The 13,148-nt window shown below is 38.1% G+C and overlaps 1 long non-coding RNA gene across 3 annotated transcripts; it reads left to right on the top strand.

Moving 5' to 3' along the window:
* Window positions 1–979: 979 nt before the first annotated feature.
* On the top strand, window positions 980–12,903 carry LOC149917669 (uncharacterized). Of its 3 annotated transcripts, XR_016466619.1 has the most exons (4): window positions 980–1,156; window positions 1,711–1,865; window positions 8,156–8,300; window positions 12,337–12,903. It is a non-coding gene; the product is annotated as an uncharacterized LOC149917669 (long non-coding RNA). The 3 variants fall into 3 exon arrangements; XR_016466620.1 differs by lacking the exons at window positions 8,156–8,300; window positions 12,337–12,903 and adding an exon at window positions 3,974–4,143 and having other exon boundaries at window positions 995–1,156; XR_016466618.1 differs by lacking the exon at window positions 8,156–8,300 and having other exon boundaries at window positions 997–1,156; window positions 12,337–12,896.
* The last annotated feature ends 245 nt before the right edge of the window (window positions 12,904–13,148 follow it).

The raw sequence follows: 13,148 nt of genomic DNA, 5'->3' as shown, positions 1-13,148 counted from the left end.
GCAGCTATTCAGTTTGAGATGTAAGGATAATTTATCTGTAGGCATGGCATTAATATGTAGCAGAACTAAACCTATTCCTTAATAGAGGACATAAGAGAACGAACACTGACCTAAGAGACCAGGGAATGGGAGAAAGGAGGAAGCAGCAAATTTAACATGTGGAATCACTTGCCTGGAAGCTAAACAGATTAGCTGGAAACTTTTCACTCACTTGGTTAAGGTATTAAGAACACAAACATTATGTATGGATAAGATTATGAGAATGACTTGAATTAATAAAGCTGATACTCCACTCATACTGAGCTTACTTGACAAATGTATAGCTTGTATAGCTGCAGCTGTTGAGATGCACAAGCTCTGCTTATTACCAACAACCTAACTGTACAGTGTACATGTAATTCAACTTTGCTATTGCTAGACTCTGATTTAAGAACTGTTCAGAAAATCCTGGACTCCCAGTGATATAAAGTATACTCCACCAGGACTATCTTAATAAAGTAGTTCACAAACATACATTCTTGACTATGCTTAAGGAGTTACAAAAGTGATAGAATCTCACTGCAGGTTACTTCAGTTCTTTCTCCCTACCCTAGGTTCACAAACAAGTGAAGAAACAAAAAAATTAGAAACATCTTCACATACCAGTTATCATTTCTGCAAGCCGAGATTACAGCTTTGTGAGTGCGGGAGATATTTCCATCCTCCTGATGGCTGAGCCAAGAGGGAAAAAGGGGAGGGGAACAAAAAACGTCCATCTATGAGGCGAAAGCTCCCGAACGAGGAGCCCCGGGCACAATCCCGCGGCACCAACCCCGGCCCGCAGCGGGGCCTCACCCGGCCACCGGCCACCGCCCTCAGCGGCCCCACCCGCAGCCCCGCGCCCGTTGCTCGGCAGCTGCGAGCCAACCGAGCCTGCCGGGAAGGCGGAGGGGCAGCACCACGGATAGCTCCTATTGGTCGAAGGAGGTGAGGGCGGAGCTCGAGGACGGCCGTCTTCTTCGCTATTGGCGGAGAGAGCCGTCAGTGCGGGGCGGAGGGCGGGGCCTCGCGGCTAGCGGGGCCGCGTTGAACGCCGCGTTAGGGCGGGGGAACGGAGCGAGGGGGCGGCGGCGGTCGAGGGTAAGCGAGCCGCCGGCTGCGAGGAGAGCGGCGCGAGGTAGGGAGCGGCGCGGGGGCCGTCCTCACCTGTCACCGGGCGCTCAGCCCTCCCTCCTCGCGGCCCCCGGGCTCCGGCCGCGGGCGCGGTCCCTCGCGGTAGCGGCCGGGCTGGGGCTGTGCTTTCGTCTAAGGGGACCCTCGTCCGAGGGAGGGCGGCAGGCAGGCAGGCTGTGCGCGCGGTGCCACCGGCTGTGCGCCGCCGCGTGGACGGATGCCGGCTGCCCTCAGGTAGGTGGGAGGGCGGCGGAGAGGGCAGACCCCGGGAAGGCCACCTCTGGGCGCGAGGGCTCCCCGCCGCCGTCGCTGCGGCAGGCGGCACCCCGGAGTGGCGCTGCGCGAGGGGGGGAGCGGCTGGGGGCTGCGGCTGGGGGCCGCCTCCGTGCGCGGGGCGGGGGGAGTTGCGAGGGCAGAGCCGCGCGACTTCTTATTCGTATAGCCGCGCTTCTTTTCACAGCAACGTGAATAGCTGTAAAACACATAATTCTACCTAAATTAAGTTGTTTAAATTGGAGATAAACAGATGTCTTAGACCTGCTTCTCTTTTTTTGCTAGAAGAAGTGAAGTCAATCACATTCTCTTACAAACACGGCCTGGGTGTCCCTGTAGACAGCAGGGTGTCCACAAACCAGCAATGTGGCCTTGTGGTCAAGAAGGCCAATGGTATCCTGGGATGCATTAAAAAGAATGTGGCCAGCAGGTTGAGTGAGGTGAGTGAGCAAAGTATTATTTACTAACCAGCTAACTGCAGGAGAAGACTCTTAACAGAATAGAAATTTATGTTCTTAACATGCTCCTTTTTGAAGAAAATGGTAGAAAAGAAAGAAGTGAGGAATAGAGGATACTTAAACCAACCTGGATCCACTAGAAAACTTCAAAGTAGGGACAGTTACAAAAGCTCAGCTATTCCATTGAGGGAGTAAGCACAAAAAGAAAGACTGAAGCCTTTAGCTAGCAGTTTGTCAGAAAACAGTCTTAAATATGCGCAAGGGTGGAAAGAGACTTCCTATTTCCTTAAATGCAAGCAGATTGAAACAGTTTCTTTTGATTTCTGTATCTATGATTTTCATAAGCAGTTACAAGAACGGTGTTCTCAGATTGGATATTATGAGTAAATGCTTGTGTTGCATTTAAGGAAATAATAAACAGCAACTATTTCTCATCCAAGAAAAAGACAAACACGTAAACTGAATGAGCAGCTTATATACATATATCCCCTAGATATCTGCAGCACTCCCATGGTGTTGGCAGAAATGGCAGAGAATTTATAGAGATGCATACCTCCTCAAGCAGAAAGCAGAGGTTACTAAGGCACACTACCCCAGGTATCACCAATAGCAGTAGAAGCTTGTGCTTAGGCAACTCAAGTACACCTTTCACCCCCCACACGAATATTAAACATTACCATCATAGCATCCCCCCCCCCCTTTATTTTTTCTTTCTTTCCTTTTAAATTGTCTTTATCTCAGGCCCACGAGATGCATGGAAATCACATTTGGATTTTCCAGTCATGAGTAAAAACAGATTTTTAGAAACATTTTTGTGCTGTTGTTTTTGTTTATAAACTAAATAAAAAAGAAATTAATTCACAATTGTCTCCATTTATTATTGATATTTAAGTTTTGAATTGAAATCTGCTTTTTCCCATTCTGGGCATGCAAAGTAGTATAACACTGTCTTGTCCATGCAATTTAATATGTAAAGAGTAAACGTTTTGCCTGGTAAACTGGCCACAACTCACTGTATTTTTTGCTATCCAACAATTTGTCCACAGTAACTTCGAGTTTCCCATTCCACGTCCTTCATATGCTATCTCCTTTTTCTCCCAAGTAGTAATAAGGGTCAGAAATACTACTTTCATTTTTCAGAATTTTAGTAATAGTATTTAGTATTTAGATTGTTCCCTAGGGAAGGGATGATTGAACAGGAAACAGCACAACACCTGTATTTTATAGCCTTTGTTCCTTGGTTACTTTTTTGATTAAGATAACTATATACATACTATAATATGGAAGGGGGGTGAAGGGGGAGGAGGGAATTATTTTTCCCCAACAATGTATTTTTGTAAATGCTGTAACATTTTTGCTCTTTCACGTTTTCCCTCCTGCCCTCAGACTCATTTTTGCTGACAACCCTGTGCTCTCAAAGCCATGTTCTAGGCTAATATTATAACAGGGAAGCTCTCTATAGGTGCCAGTTGCTTCTCTTTTCTTATCATCAATTTTTAGTTAGTTTTAGCATCATAATAGAGAAGAATTATTTTCCTTACTTGCCACCAACCACTTCTCACTTCTGACACTCTACCAAACTGATGGATGTTCTACATAAAGCAACACTTTCCTTCTTCCCTTTTGATTTAGTAGATTTTTTTTTTTTTTATTTTAATGTTTGTTTCAGTCTACATCTTGAAATAGGTTTTACTGGGCACCTTTACTTCTCAAACTTTCTGCATTCAGGTTTGTAAAGAAAGGCAGACTTTTCTTCTCCAAGATCAGACAGACAGCACATTCTTTGGCCAACAAATTCTTGTTTCTTAACAATACTGACATTTTGCTCTGCCAAGCATTTAAAACTGCATTCCTTTTAGAGACCTTCTCTTCGTTACAGTCTATATGTAACTGTGATACATATTTTCTCTGTATTTGGGAAAACCTAATAACAGATACAATTTACCACCAAAAATATTTGCAGTCATGACTTCATCATAGACTTTTTCCTACTTTTCCAGTACTTGTTTGATACTTTCTTTTTCTAGTAAGCAAAAATTCTAAGCCCTTGTCCTCCAGTAACTGTCTTTCATTTTCTGATACATTCAAAGATAACCTTTGGAGGCATGCCTTTTTCTGGGAAGCCAAGTTCTAACAGCAGAAAAAATTTCAAAGGCTGTATGGAGAGCATCAGCTACAATGGCAATAATATCACTGACCTTGCTAGAAGGAAGAAATTGGAACCTTCTAATGTGGTAAGAACATAACTTTATCATCATCTAAACTTCTGCTTCTCCTTCTAAGGAAAGTTTGTGAGTGTGTGTGACAGATGTTCTGAAATCATATAATATATAAAACAAAGTTTGTCACATGCCTAAAGATTTGATTATACATACTTTTATGATTTTTTTGTTTGTTTGTTTTTAATATCTGGGAACCTGTTTCTGCTGGGATTTAAGTTTCAGCTTTACAGAATTAGCCTTCAGCATCAGATGAATGTTTTTTAAAAGAAAACCAGTAGATCAGTATATACATTTTTGCTTTCATCTTATAGTAACCCAAAACTAGGATGGACAATATTTATTGTTAAATCAATTGCAGTGTGTCAAGGATCTAAATCCTGTTATCTTCCATCCCCACAGAGCAAGTTGCGTGGGTGTGCAAAATCATTAGAAAGGGAAGGCTCAGAGCCATTTTATGGGAGCTCCGTAAAGCATCAAGATACTAAACTTTGAAACTGTTATTTAGCTTATTAACATTACAGGGATTATTAACATTACATTCTATTTTTTTCTCTCCAAAGCATTCATAGTTGCTTTCATGTTTAAACTTGTGTCTTTCTGTAAGGGTTGATCAGGAAATCACTTTAATTTCTGTATTTTTAAGAATCTAGGCGTTCCTAAAATAGTTGGTGGATTACATGAGCAATGTGGGTAGGAAATAAATGTATTATGACCCTGAATTTGAGATAGATCTGTTCAAGGCTTTCTTCTGTACAGTAGTGCAGCCTTCACAAAGCCCTGCTCACAGTACGTATAGTTTGATTACTGCTTTTTTTCTTTATGTATTTTGCATAGTACATAACAGTAATGAAGAATAAGATATAAGATAAACATGTACAGTAGAAATAAAGTGCAATGATTCTTCTTGGACAGATGTGCAACTTCTGAGATGTCTGTAGGACAAATTCCAGCTTTTGAAAAGCATAGCACAGCTAACAGTTCTGTAGAGTGTCTATAAACTCCTCTTTCTGGTTTATTTGGATGTGAATTTTCTGTTTGCTTGTTTTGTTTGTTAGTTGATTACATTCTGTTGCCTGTGACATTAAAGCAAAATCTACATATGTAGATTTGGTAGTGTTAGAGGTTTACCACTAAACTGTGGCATGCTAGTTTAATCTGATGATTCACTTCTGAGAATATAAAAACAGAAGTGAACTTTGCTTTCAGATGAATTATTTAAATTTCTTCCGCTCTTCAAAAACAGAATCAGTTTCACTTATGAAATCAACATGGATGTTTATGTTTCTTAAAAAAAAAATTTTATTCTTCTAGTTTTGAACCTGATTTAGCATGAAAAATACTAAGCTGAAACTACTATTTTTGTTAACCACGTTTATAATAATTATGGCATGTATTTATCAATGCTTATAAATACCAAAAGGGTGGGAGTCAAGCAGATGGGGCCAGGCTCTTGCCTGTGGAGCCCAATGACAGAACAAGGAGCAGGGGACACAAACTGGAATAAATGACGTTCCATTTGAACACAAGGAAGAACTTCTTTACTGTGAGGGTGACAGTGCCCAGGAACAGACTGCCCAGAGAGGTGGTGGAGTCTCCTCTGGAGATATTCAAAACTCATCTGGACGTTTTCCTGTAACTTACTGTAGGGAACCAGCTTTGTTAGACTCAATGACTTGCAGAGATTCTTTCCAACCACTGCAGTTCCCCCTTGAGAAAATGTCTTTCTCCAATTTTTCAGTTTAAAAGGAAATTACATCCTAATTCAAAAAGTCTTGTTTATTTTTAGGAAGAGACAGATCTCTTGGTAAATAATGACAGAACAGTCTGTCTGAGCTTTCATAATACCTTTACTGAAGAACTGATTAGAATTTCTCCAACACATACATATGAGAGTTTACCTGATAAGAAACATCTAGAATGACCACAAATCCATTTCCTATCTTCTGAAAGCAAAGTATTATTTACTAACCAGCTAACTGCAGGAGAAGACTCTTAACAGAATAGAAATTTATGTTCTTAACATGCTCCTTTTTGAAGAAAATAGTAGAAAAGAAAGAAGTGAGGAATAGAGGATACTTAAACCAACCTGGATCCACTAGAAAACTTCAAAGTAGGGACAGTTACAAAAGCTCAGCTATTCCATTGAGGGAGTAAGCACAAAAAGAAAGACTGAAGCCTTTAGCTAGCAGTTTGTCAGAAAACAGTCTTAAATATGCGCAAGGGTGGAAGGAGACTTCCTATTTCCTTAAATGCAAGCAGATTGAAACAGTTTCTTTTGATTTCTGTATCTATGATTTTCATAAGCAGTTACAAGAACGGTGTTCTCAGATTGGATATTATGAGTAAATGCTTGTGTTGCATTTAAGGAAATAATAAACAGCAACTATTTCTCATCCAAGAAAAAGACAAACACGTAAACTGAATGAGCAGCTTATATACATATATCCCCTAGATATCTGCAGCACTCCCATGGTGTTGGCAGAAATGGCAGAGAATTCATAGAGATGCATACCTCCTCAAGCAGAAAGCAGAGGTTACTAAGGCACACTACCCCAGGTATCACCAATAGCAGTAGAAGCTTGTGCTTAGGCAACTCAAGTACACCTTTCACCCCCCACACGAATATTAAACATTACCATCATAGCATCCCCCCCCCCCCTTTATTTTTTCTTTCTTTCCTTTTAAATTGTCTTTATCTCAGGCCCACGAGATGCATGGAAATCACATTTGGATTTTCCAGTCATGAGTAAAAACAGATTTTTAGAAACATTTTTGTGCTGTTGTTTTTGTTTTTAAACTAAATAAAAAAGAAATTAATTCACAATTGTCTCCATTTATTATTGATATTTAAGTTTTGAATTGAAATCTGCTTTTTCCCATTCTGGGCATGCAAAGTAGTATAACACTGTCTTGTCCATGCAATTTAATATGTAAAGAGTAAACGTTTTGCCTGGTAAACTGGCCACAACTCACTGTATTTTTTGCTATCCAACAATTTGTCCACAGTAACTTCGAGTTTCCCATTCCACGTCCTTCATATGCTATCTCCTTTTTCTCCCAAGTAGTAATAAGGGTCAGAAATACTACTTTCATTTTTCAGAATTTTAGTAATAGTATTTAGTATTTAGATTGTTCCCTAGGGAAGGGATGATTGAACAGGAAACAGCACAACACCTGTATTTTATAGCCTTTGTTCCTTGGTTACTTTTTTGATTAAGATAACTATATACATACTATAATATGGAAGGGGGGTGAAGGGGGAGGAGGGAATTATTTTTCCCCAACAATGTATTTTTGTAAATGCTGTAACATTTTTGCTCTTTCACGTTTTCCCTCCTGCCCTCAGACTCATTTTTGCTGACAACCCTGTGCTCTCAAAGCCATGTTCTAGGCTAATATTATAACAGGGAAGCTCTCTATAGGTGCCAGTTGCTTCTCTTTTCTTATCATCAATTTTTAGTTAGTTTTAGCATCATAATAGAGAAGAATTATTTTCCTTACTTGCCACCAACCACTTCTCACTTCTGACACTCTACCAAACTGATGGATGTTCTACATAAAGCAACACTTTCCTTCTTCCCTTTTGATTTAGTAGATTTTTTTTTTTATTATTTTAATGTTTGTTTCAGTCTACATATTGAAATAGGTTTTACTGGGCACCTTTACTTCTCAAACTTTCTGCATTCAGGTTTGTAAAGAAAGGCAGACTTTTCTTCTCCAAGATCAGACAGACAGCACATTCTTTGGCCAACAAATTCTTGTTTCTTAACAATACTGACATTTTGCTCTGCCAAGCATTTAAAACTGCATTCCTTTTAGAGACCTTCTCTTCGTTACAGTCTATATGTAACTGTGATACATATTTTCTCTGTATTTGGGAAAACCTAATAACAGATACAATTTACCACCAAAAATATTTGCAGTCATGACTTCATCATAGACTTTTTCCTACTTTTCCAGTACTTGTTTGATACTTTCTTTTTCTAGTAAGCAAAAATTCTAAGCCCTTGTCCTCCAGTAACTGTCTTTCATTTTCTGATACATTCAAAGATAACCTTTGGAGGCATGCCTTTTTCTGGGAAGCCAAGTTCTAACAGCAGAAAAAAATTTCAAAGGCTGTATGGAGAGCATCAGCTACAATGGCAATAATATCACTGACCTTGCTAGAAGGAAGAAATTGGAACCTTCTAATGTGGTAAGAACATAACTTTATCATCATCTAAACTTCTGCTTCTCCTTCTAAGGAAAGTTTGTGAGTGTGTGTGACAGATGTTCTGAAATCATATAATATATAAAACAAAGTTTGTCACATGCCTAAAGATTTGATTATACATACTTTTATGATTTGTTTGTTTGTTTGTTTTTAATATCTGGGAACCTGTTTCTGCTGGGATTTAAGTTTCAGCTTTACAGAATTAGCCTTCAGCATCAGATGAATGTTTTTTAAAAGAAAACCAGTAGATCAGTATATACATTTTTGCTTTCATCTTATAGTAACCCAAAACTAGGATGGACAATATTTATTGTTAAATCAATTGCAGTGTGTCAAGGATCTAAATCCTGTTATCTTCCATCCCCACAGAGCAAGTTGCGTGGGTGTGCAAAATCATTAGAAAGGGAAGGCTCAGAGCCATTTTATGGGAGCTCCGTAAAGCATCAAGATACTAAACTTTGAAACTGTTATTTAGCTTATTAACATTACAGGGATTATTAACATTACATTCTATTTTTTTCTCTCCAAAGCATTCATAGTTGCTTTCATGTTTAAACTTGTGTCTTTCTGTAAGGGTTGATCAGGAAATCACTTTAATTTCTGTATTTTTAAGAATCTAGGCGTTCCTAAAATAGTTGGTGGATTACATGAGCAATGTGGGTAGGAAATAAATGTATTATGACCCTGAATTTGAGATAGATCTGTTCAAGGCTTTCTTCTGTACAGTAGTGCAGCCTTCACAAAGCCCTGCTCACAGTACGTATAGTTTGATTACTGCTTTTTTTCTTTATGTATTTTGCATAGTACATAACAGTAATGAAGAATAAGATATAAGATAAACATGTACAGTAGAAATAAAGTGCAATGATTCTTCTTGGACAGATGTGCAACTTCTGAGATGTCTGTAGGACAAATTCCAGCTTTTGAAAAGCATAGCACAGCTAACAGTTCTGTAGAGTGTCTATAAACTCCTCTTTCTGGTTTATTTGGATGTGAATTTCTGTTTGCTTGTTTTGTTTGTTAGTTGATTACATTCTGTTGCCTGTGACATTAAAGCAAAATCTACATATGTAGATTTGGTAGTGTTAGAGGTTTACCACTAAACTGTGGCATGCTAGTTTAATCTGATGATTCACTTCTGAGAATATAAAAACAGAAGTGAACTTTGCTTTCAGATGAATTATTTAAATTTCTTCCGCTCTTCAAAAACAGAATCAGTTTCACTTATGAAATCAACATGGATGTTTATGTTTCTTAAAAAAAAAATTTTATTCTTCTAGTTTTGAACCTGATTTAGCATGAAAAATACTAAGCTGAAACTACTATTTTTGTTAACCACGTTTATAATAATTATGGCATGTATTTATCAATGCTTATAAATACCAAAAGGGTGGGAGTCAAGCAGATGGGGCCAGGCTCTTGCCTGTGGAGCCCAATGACAGAACAAGGAGCAGGGGACACAAACTGGAATAAATGACGTTCCATTTGAACACAAGGAAGAACTTCTTTACTGTGAGGGTGACAGTGCCCAGGAACAGACTGCCCAGAGAGGTGGTGGAGTCTCCTCTGGAGATATTCAAAACTCATCTGGACGTTTTCCTGTAACTTACTGTAGGGAACCAGCTTTGTTAGACTCAATGACTTGCAGAGATTCTTTCCAACCACTGCAGTTCCCCCTTGAGAAAATGTCTTTCTCCAATTTTTCAGTTTAAAAGGAAATTACATCCTAATTCAAAAAGTCTTGTTTATTTTTAGGAAGAGACAGATCTCTTGGTAAATAATGACAGAACAGTCTGTCTGAGCTTTCATAATACCTTTACTGAAGAACTGATTAGAATTTCTCCAACACATACATATGAGAGTTTACCTGATAAGAAACATCTAGAATGACCACAAATCCATTTCCTATCTTCTGAAAGCAAAGTATTATTTACTAACCAGCTAACTGCAGGAGAAGACTCTTAACAGAATAGAAATTTATGTTCTTAACATGCTCCTTTTTGAAGAAAATGGTAGAAAAGAAAGAAGTGAGGAATAGAGGATACTTAAACCAACCTGGATCCACTAGAAAACTTCAAAGTAGGGACAGTTACAAAAGCTCAGCTATTCCATTGAGGGAGTAAGCACAAAAAGAAAGACTGAAGCCTTTAGCTAGCAGTTTGTCAGAAAACAGTCTTAAATATGCGCAAGGGTGGAAAGAGACTTCCTATTTCCTTAAATGCAAGCAGATTGAAACAGTTTCTTTTGATTTCTGTATCTATGATTTTCATAAGCAGTTACAAGAACGGTGTTCTCAGATTGGATATTATGAGTAAATGCTTGTGTTGCATTTAAGGAAATAATAAACAGCAACTATTTCTCATCCAAGAAAAAGACAAACACGTAAACTGAATGAGCAGCTTATATACATATATCCCCTAGATATCTGCAGCACTCCCATGGTGTTGGCAGAAATGGCAGAGAATTCATAGAGATGCATACCTCCTCAAGCAGAAAGCAGAGGTTACTAAGGCACACTACCCCAGGTATCACCAATAGCAGTAGAAGCTTGTGCTTAGGCAACTCAAGTACACCTTTCACCCCCCACACGAATATTAAACATTACCATCATAGCATCCCCCCCCCCCTTTATTTTTTCTTTCTTTCCTTTTAAATTGTCTTTATCTCAGGCCCACGAGATGCGTGGAAATCACATTTGGATTTTCCACTCATGAGTAAAAACAGATTTTTAGAAACATTTTTGTGCTGTTGTTTTTGTTTTTAAACTAAATAAAAAAGAAATTAATTCACAATTGTCTCCATTTATTATTGATATTTAAGTTTTGAATTGAAATCTGCTTTTTCCCATTCTGGGCATGCAAAGTAGTATAACACTGTCTTGTCCATGCAATTTAATATGTAAAGAGTAAACGTTTTGCCTGGTAAACTGGCCACAACTCACTGTATTTTTTGCTATCCAACAATTTGTCTACAGTAACTTCGAGTTTCCCATTCCACGTCCTTCATATGCTATCTCCTTTTTCTCCCAAGTAGTAATAAGGGTCAGAAATACTACTTTCATTTTTCAGAATTTTAGTAATAGTATTTAGTATTTAGATTGTTCCCTAGGGAAGGGATGATTGAACAGGAAACAGCACAACACCTGTATTTTATAGCCTTTGTTCCTTGGTTACTTTTTTGATTAAGATAACTATATACATACTATAATATGGAAGGGGGGTGAAGGGGGAGGAGGGAATTATTTTTCCCCAACAATGTATTTTTGTAAATGCTGTAACATTTTTGCTCTTTCACGTTTTCCCTCCTGCCCTCAGACTCATTTTTGCTGACAACCCTGTGCTCTCAAAGCCATGTTCTAGGCTAATATTATAACAGGGAAGCTCTCTATAGGTGCCAGTTGCTTCTCTTTTCTTATCATCAATTTTTAGTTAGTTTTAGCATCATAATAGAGAAGAATTATTTTCCTTACTTGCCACCAACCACTTCTCACTTCTGACACTCTACCAAACTGATGGATGTTCTACATAAAGCAACACTTTCCTTCTTCCCTTTTGATTTAGTAGATTTTTTTTATTATTATTTTAATGTTTGTTTCAGTCTACATCTTGAAATAGGTTTTACTGGGCACCTTTACTTCTCAAACTTTCTGCATTCAGGTTTGTAAAGAAAGGCAGACTTTTCTTCTCCAAGATCAGACAGACAGCACATTCTTTGGCCAACAAATTCTTGTTTCTTAACAATACTGACATTTTGCTCTGCCAAGCATTTAAAACTGCATTCCTTTTAGAGACCTTCTCTTCGTTACAGTCTATATGTAACTGTGATACATATTTTCTCTGTATTTGGGAAAACCTAATAACAGATACAATTTACCACCAAAAATATTTGCAGTCATGACTTCATCATAGACTTTTTCCTACTTTTCCAGTACTTGTTTGATACTTTCTTTTTCTAGTAAGCAAAAATTCTAAGCCCTTGTCCTCCAGTAACTGTCTTTCATTTTCTGATACATTCAAAGATAACCTTTGGAGGCATGCCTTTTTCTGGGAAGCCAAGTTGTAACAGCAGAAAAAAATTTCAAAGGCTGTATGGAGAGCATCAACTACAATGGCAATAATATCACTGACCTTGCTAGAAGGAAGAAATTGGAACCTTCTAATGTGGTAAGAACATAACTTTATCATCATCTAAACTTCTGCTTCTCCTTCTAAGGAAAGTTTGTGAGTGTGTGTGACAGATGTTCTGAAATCATATAATATATAAAACAAAGTTTGTCACATGCCTAAAGATTTCATTATACATACTTTTATGATTTGTTTGTTTGTTTGTTTTTAATATCTGGGAACCTGTTTCTGCTGGGATTTAAGTTTCAGCTTTACAGAATTAGCCTTTAGCATCAGATGAATGTTTTTTAAAAGAAAACCAGTAGATCAGTATATACATTTTTGCTTTCATCTTATAGTAACCCAAAACTAGGATGGACAATATTTATTGTTAAATCAATTGCAGTGTGTCAAGGATCTAAATCCTGTTATCTTCCATCCCCACAGAGCAAGTTGCGTGGGTGTGCAAAATCATTAGAAAGGGAAGGCTCAGAGCCATTTTATGGGAGCTCCGTAAAGCATCAAGATACTAAACTTTGAAACTGTTATTTAGCTTATTAACATTACAGGGATTATTAACATTACATTCTATTTTTTTCTCTCCAAAGCATTCATAGTTGCTTTCATGTTTAAACTTGTGTCTTTCTGTAAGGGTTGATCAGGAAATCACTTTAATTTCTGTATTTTTAAGAATCTAGGCGTTCCTAAAATAGTTGGTGGATTACAT

Source organism: Phasianus colchicus, chromosome 5 (genome assembly GCF_987193195.1).
Source record: "Phasianus colchicus chromosome 5, bPhaCol1.hap1.1, whole genome shotgun sequence".
NCBI classification, from domain to species: Eukaryota; Metazoa; Chordata; class Aves; order Galliformes; family Phasianidae; genus Phasianus; species Phasianus colchicus.
The sequence above is the reverse complement of the archived record's forward strand: the minus strand, read 5'-3'. Positions and strand labels throughout refer to the sequence as shown.